This window comes from Sebastes umbrosus, chromosome 9, assembly GCF_015220745.1.
Source record: "Sebastes umbrosus isolate fSebUmb1 chromosome 9, fSebUmb1.pri, whole genome shotgun sequence".
In the NCBI taxonomy this organism is placed as follows: Eukaryota; Metazoa; Chordata; class Actinopteri; order Perciformes; family Sebastidae; genus Sebastes; species Sebastes umbrosus.
This window is the reverse complement of record NC_051277.1, coordinates 1,840,819-1,846,955: the sequence shown is the minus strand read 5'-3', so window position 1 is coordinate 1,846,955 and position 6,137 is coordinate 1,840,819. Positions and strand designations below refer to the sequence as shown.

The 6,137-nt window shown below is 36.6% G+C and overlaps 1 protein-coding gene across 1 annotated transcript in view; it reads right to left on the bottom strand.

Moving 5' to 3' along the window:
• Nucleotides 1–5,946: 5,946 nt before the first annotated feature.
• Nucleotides 5,947–6,137, bottom strand: part of LOC119494602 (diacylglycerol kinase theta) — a 21,201-nt gene continuing 21,010 nt past the window's right edge. The window contains exon 23 of the mRNA XM_037780608.1: nt 5,947–6,137. This exon is cut by the window's right edge and continues 1,606 nt beyond it. The gene's annotated coding sequence lies outside the window, so the exon portion shown is untranslated.

The following is a 6,137-nucleotide window of genomic DNA, read 5'->3' as shown; positions in this document are numbered from 1 at the left end:
TCCTGCTGTTACTATATATACTGTAATTTAAAAAAAAAAAAAAAAAAAGGTCTCACTCTGAGGACAAAACATTATCTTTATTTTATATTTTATAAATTATGACCTTTCTTTGTATTACAGAACAGGAAATGAACACCTGTTTACACTTACAGGTAAATTTAATCATGTCATAAACAACATTACGGCAGCGTATTACTGCCACGACAGAAAAAGAAACACGGGCCAGCATCACGTTATTACCACATGAAACTTTTGAAGCTTTTATTGTCGTAACAACAACTTCTTGTTATAACAAGATGTTTTCACATTATTATGACTAGAAAATGTTCTTGTTATTAAAAGAAATTTCCATGTTATTACAAGATTTTTTCATGTTATTACGACAATAAAAGCTTCTTGTTATAACAAGAAATTTTCATGTTATTACAACAGCAAAAGTTTCTTGTCATAAGCAAATATATCCTTGTTATAACAAGATGTTTTCACGTTATTACGAAACGATGTTGTAATAACATGAAAAACATCTTGTTATAGCAACATTAAACTCACAGGTGCAAGGATATATGTATATACTCTAGTCATATGAATTTGATTTAGCCTTTGGTATCTTTTGCTTGTGTAAAAAAAATGTTGTGTATACATTTTTTAAATGACTTTCTTTTTCTTTTTTAAAGAAGTATTTTTCTTGAGCTCAGAGGAAAATTATGGCTGTGTAATAAGATATGTTTGTAAAGTAAAGGATTTTCCAGGTGTCATTTTTAGGAGCGAGTACAGTACAAATTACAATATTTCCCTCTGAGATGTACAGTAGTGGAGTAGAAGTATAAAGTAGCATAAAAAAAAGATTGTACTGAAGTACAGTAGTTGAGTAAATATACTTATTTGCTGTACTTATTATCAGTGGGCTGAGCTGAAGTCCCTGAGGAGCTCCAGTCTGATGAGAAGACATCATCGAACATTAGCAGAAGTGCAGAGTGGATCCTCCTGTCAGTTATAGACCATCTTTGGTGTAGGCTGAGTAGTTGACCTTCTGCCTCCTGCTGGTGAAACCCAGCAGCATCACAGCTCCCAGTCTGACACAAACACTTGTGAAACCCAGCAGAACCACAGCTCCCAGTCTGACTAAACACTGGTGAAACCCAGCAGAACCACAACTCCCAGTCTGACTAAACACTGGTGAAACCCAGCAGAACCACAGCTCCCAGTCTGATATAAACACTTGTGAAACCCAGCAGAACCACAGCTCCCAGTCTGACACAAACACTTGTGAAACCCAGCAGAACCACAACTCCCAGTCTGATATAAACACTGGTGAAACCCAGCAGCACCACAGCTCCCAGTCTGACATAAACACTGGTGAAACCCAGCAGAACCACAGCTCCCAGTCTGACATAAACACTGGTGAAACCCAGCAGAACCACAGCTCCCAGTCTGACATAAACACTGGTGAAACCCAGCAGAACCACAGCTCCCAGTCTGACTAAACACTGGTGAAACCCAGCAGAACCACAGCTCCCAGTCTGACTAAACACTGGTGAAACCCAGCAGCACCACAGCTCCCAGTCTGACATAAACACTGGTGAAACCCAGCAGCACCACAGCTCCCAGTCTGACTAAACACTGGTGAAACCCAGCAGCACCACAGCTCCCAGTCTGACATAAACACTGGTGAAACCCAGCAGCACCACAGCTCCCAGCCTGACTAAACACTGGTGAAACCCAGCAGCACCACAGCTCCCAGTCTGACTAAACACTGGTGAAACCCAGCAGAACCACAGCTCCCAGTCTGACATAAACACTGGTGAAACCCAGCAGCACCACAGCTCCCAGTCTGACATAAACACTGGTGAAACCCAGCAGAACCACAGCTCCCAGAAATATTAGTATAGAAGTACATAAAGTAGTAGAACATGGAAATACTCAAGTAAAGTACAAGTACTTCAGTAAATGTTACTTTCCTGTTAAACAGTTAGAAGATAAATGCAGACGTCAGCAGTTAAAGGAGAAATCAGACAGAAACACAAAGTGTTTAGTTCTTAGATGGTCTTTAGTTTATTCTGATTAAACACATATAAGAATCAGTTATTTAAACATATATACTGTGAATATATATATATATATGTACTATATATTTAGCTTTAGTTGTTACAACATTCATAATAACCTGAACGTCACATCTAAGAGCATCTGTGAAACAATTAGTGCAATTTACAGTTAAAACTTTACAGTTCAAACTAAAAAACAACAAAACAGCTTCTGTCTGCAAAAATATACATAAAATCATCTATTCAATAAAAGCTCAGGTCATAAAACTGAACGTCGTTACAGCAACAGAAGAATCTAGAGGACGTCTGGAGGCACGTTAGCTCACACACACGTTAACACACACACATGTTAACAGACACATATATGTTAAACGTCAGAGCACTGAGGGTGTCGCAGCGTTTGGATGAGGCACTACGCCGACCTCCACCTGGTCAGGTGGGTCTGACGCTACGAGGCACGACGGACGCAGAGAAGCAGAAAACATCAGCACGGTTTTAACATTCAACTACAGATAAAAAGTCGTTTATGGCATCGACGGAGAAAAACACATTTAGGATTAACAAGAAGTTACTGTTTTGGATGAAAGAGGAAATAACAAGTGTTTTAGTCTCTGATGTTCTGCAGCTTCAGATGTTTAATTCAAAACAACCAAACTTTAGTTTAGTGGAGATTCAAATCAACCAAATCTGAGTCTAAAGTGATTCAGCAGACATGTAGAATATCTCCATTTGATGGAATGATGCAGGAATAACAAACATAAAGTTTTGGGTTCTTATAATCTCATAAACTGGAGTTTGTTCTCTATTCAAGCATAAAATTAGCTTTTTATTTTCCTGATCCTTTTTGGCCTTTTGGGAACTCCTTTTTCAGGCAACCAGCAGATTGATTATCTAGAAATTTGGCCATTTTTAACACAATTTTCCATTTAATGTCATCATCCATGTTTTGTTGTTACTAATCAAGTCGTTAGAGGTGAAAACACTTTGAGCGTCTTCGATGGTGAAACATCAGCTGCAGGATCTTGTCTGCTGTTTTTGGTTTGAGGACGAGGCGGCTGGTTGTGCATCTTTTAGCTCGTTTACTTCACATTCCTGCAAATTACAGCATCAGTTTTTAGGTTGATTTCAGTAAATCTTTTATAAAATTCAACTTGCAGAGAAGCGAAATGTCTTGTCACTTTTTGTTTTAAGTTATATTTAGGGCTGTCAAAGTTAAAGCGATAGTAACGCGTTAACGCAAACTCGTTTTAACGCCACTAATTTCTTTAACACTTTAATGCAACTTGTGAATTTTAGGTTGTAGCGGCTCAGTTTTAAAGCTTAAGTGAAGATGCTGGTATCATATGAAACTAGAAAAACCTGATGAATCCATCGGTACCAACCATGTCATACTAGCTTGTTGGGAAGGATTTTTTTTTTCGAACATTTTTTGGGACAATTTTCAGACTTTTTTTCTGCCTTTCTCCAGACTTTTTTCGGACATTTTTTGTAAAAATGTTTCTGACTTTTTTTTTGACATTTTTCATACTTTTCTGCCACCTTTTTCCTGACATTTTTTCGCCTTTTATTTTGCACAATTTTTGAACTTTTCTTTGGCCTTTCAAATTTTTTCTGGATATTTCTTTCTGAATTTTTTCCGCCTTTTCGGACATTTTTCTGATTTGTTTTTATATAGTATAGTTTTAAGTTATATTATCATATCACGGAGCTCAAATGTCCTGAAAGGTGTTATTTTTATATCCTTTGCAAACAAGAAATTAACTTGTGTGCAAAAAAAAATAAGAAAATACAATCTTTTAGGACTTCATATCATCTGGTGGTAATGCACTTATGTGGAGGGACTTTTTAAAACACTTCTGGTGCATTTAAGGACACTGAGATTTTACAGCTTACAGCAACATTTCTAATGTCAAACAAGAGTTAATTACTATTTATATGATGTCTGCTTCGTTTGTCTCGTCTGCTTGATTTTCCAAAAAATGGAACAATGATGTTACAACAAAATAAAGATTTTGGATGCAAAGAAATACCTGCAAAATAACTATATGTGCACCACCTTTTCTTTGAATTGTTTTTGCCTGTTTGCCACTACAAAGAAATAACCCAGTTGGAGCTTCTTAATGCACCAAAGAGGAGTTTTCAAAACCTTTAAATGTCCCTAAACGTCTCTGCAAGTTGATTTTCATAGAACTGAAGTGAAACCAATGACTCTCCAGCAGGAAGGAATTCTAAAGAAATGAATAATATTATTTGGAAAACGTTGAGCAGGAAGGTGACGTAAATTCATTTAACTGTTTAAAACATGTAACAGCAGCAGCCGTGGTTGTGTAACAGCGACAGACTGACTCATTAGTGTGAACGGAGACGAGAGAAAACGCTGCTGTAAATACACAAACACTCAGAACTACAGTACTTCATGCATGTAATAAAACACTGTGTACAGATACTACAGCTACATGTCAGTACACACAGTACTGTCGACCGTAAGAAACACTTCTGATGAAGCTCAGCAGTTTACTCCACAGTCAATGGAGAGTAACAGTTAATGCCACCGATGCATCAGATCTACGTTCATTCAAAGCCACAAACTCTCACTGTGATCTATAGTTATTAAACTAGTGGTTCCTGCATTAAAAGCCTTAAATAAGCTACATTTTGAAGTTTGGTTTGAGGCTTTGAATAAAAGCAGGATCCTTGAATCTCAACTCAAACACAGAACGGTAACGTATTATTCTAGCACCAAAAAACATCAAAATAAATCAGTTAATACAGATCTCAGATTAAAAAAAACAACTCTAAATATTACAACCAAAGTACAGTGATGAAATACTGCTGTGGCTACATGAAGAGCTGAGACCTTCAGCATTTGATTTGACCTTTAACATCTGTGGTTCTTTACGTCTCTGGGAATGTGGACGAAGTTCATTAAATTACTCTCATCCATAGAAACTGGCAGCTGAAGCTCGTCTTTGTGGCAGCAAAATAAACTCATCTGCAATTTAATGCCGTCGACCGATAACAGCGTTAATTGGTGCTGAAAATCTACTAATAAAATTTACAAAATTATTGAGATTTCAGATACGAAGAGCTATATTATTAAAGATTATGATAATTATTTTACGCCTGGCAATGTTGTTTTCATCATTTTAACTCGTTCCCAGTTAAATACTGAACCCAGATGAAACGTTTTGATAAATCGTTCCTAAAATGAGCAATTTTCCCCTCAAACAGAAAATCAGTCCTTCAAAGAACTAATAATGTGATCAATATCATTTCAATCAAATTAAAAGCCAGTGATGTTTCTAGCTTAGTTTAGTGAGTAATGTAGCTAGCTGTAGTAATTAATGATCAGAAATTACTTCATTTGTTGCCTCAAATTAATTTTTAATTACAAATTAAGTCTCGTTTTGGCTATTTAGCACGCTAGTACACTAGCTAACTAGCTCACCAAGCTGTCACTAGTTTAGTTTAGATCTTAATGCAGCTGGTTCTGTAGAGTCTGGTGCTACACTTTGTTCCCACATTTTAGTGAATCTAAACTCCATTTGTTTTTATTTCTCCCCTAAAATGAACTGTTTTGTTTTAACTTTGTTTTGGCCAAGCTGGTAATGAAGCTAGTTTTCAAGATATGTTCTGGTTCTATCTGTAATCACATTGACTCAACCGCAGTGGCACATTGTTTACACACATGTTTTTAAATCTTATCCTCAATTTACTACAAATTAAGATTTTTATTTTGGCATATTAGCAAGCTAGCTAGCTTTCCAGTAAACGCAGTAATGTGGCTGTGATGCAGCTGGTTTATTAATCAGTGCTGCCTTTAATCACAACGGCACAATCTGACAATCTCTAATGTGACCTTGTAAACATAGTCAGCTCAAACACGCAGCTAAACTCATCCACTGAAACAGTATAAAGCTTCTATTGTAGCATCAACACCGTCTGCAGCATGTCACATTATCTTAAGTTATGTTTTACAGTCATCATATTAAATTTGGACTAATAGATACGTCCACAATTTATTATGGGACATGATTCTAGAAGATACATGATAAGTAACTTGAGCGGCCAGCTAAATAAAGACACAAACTA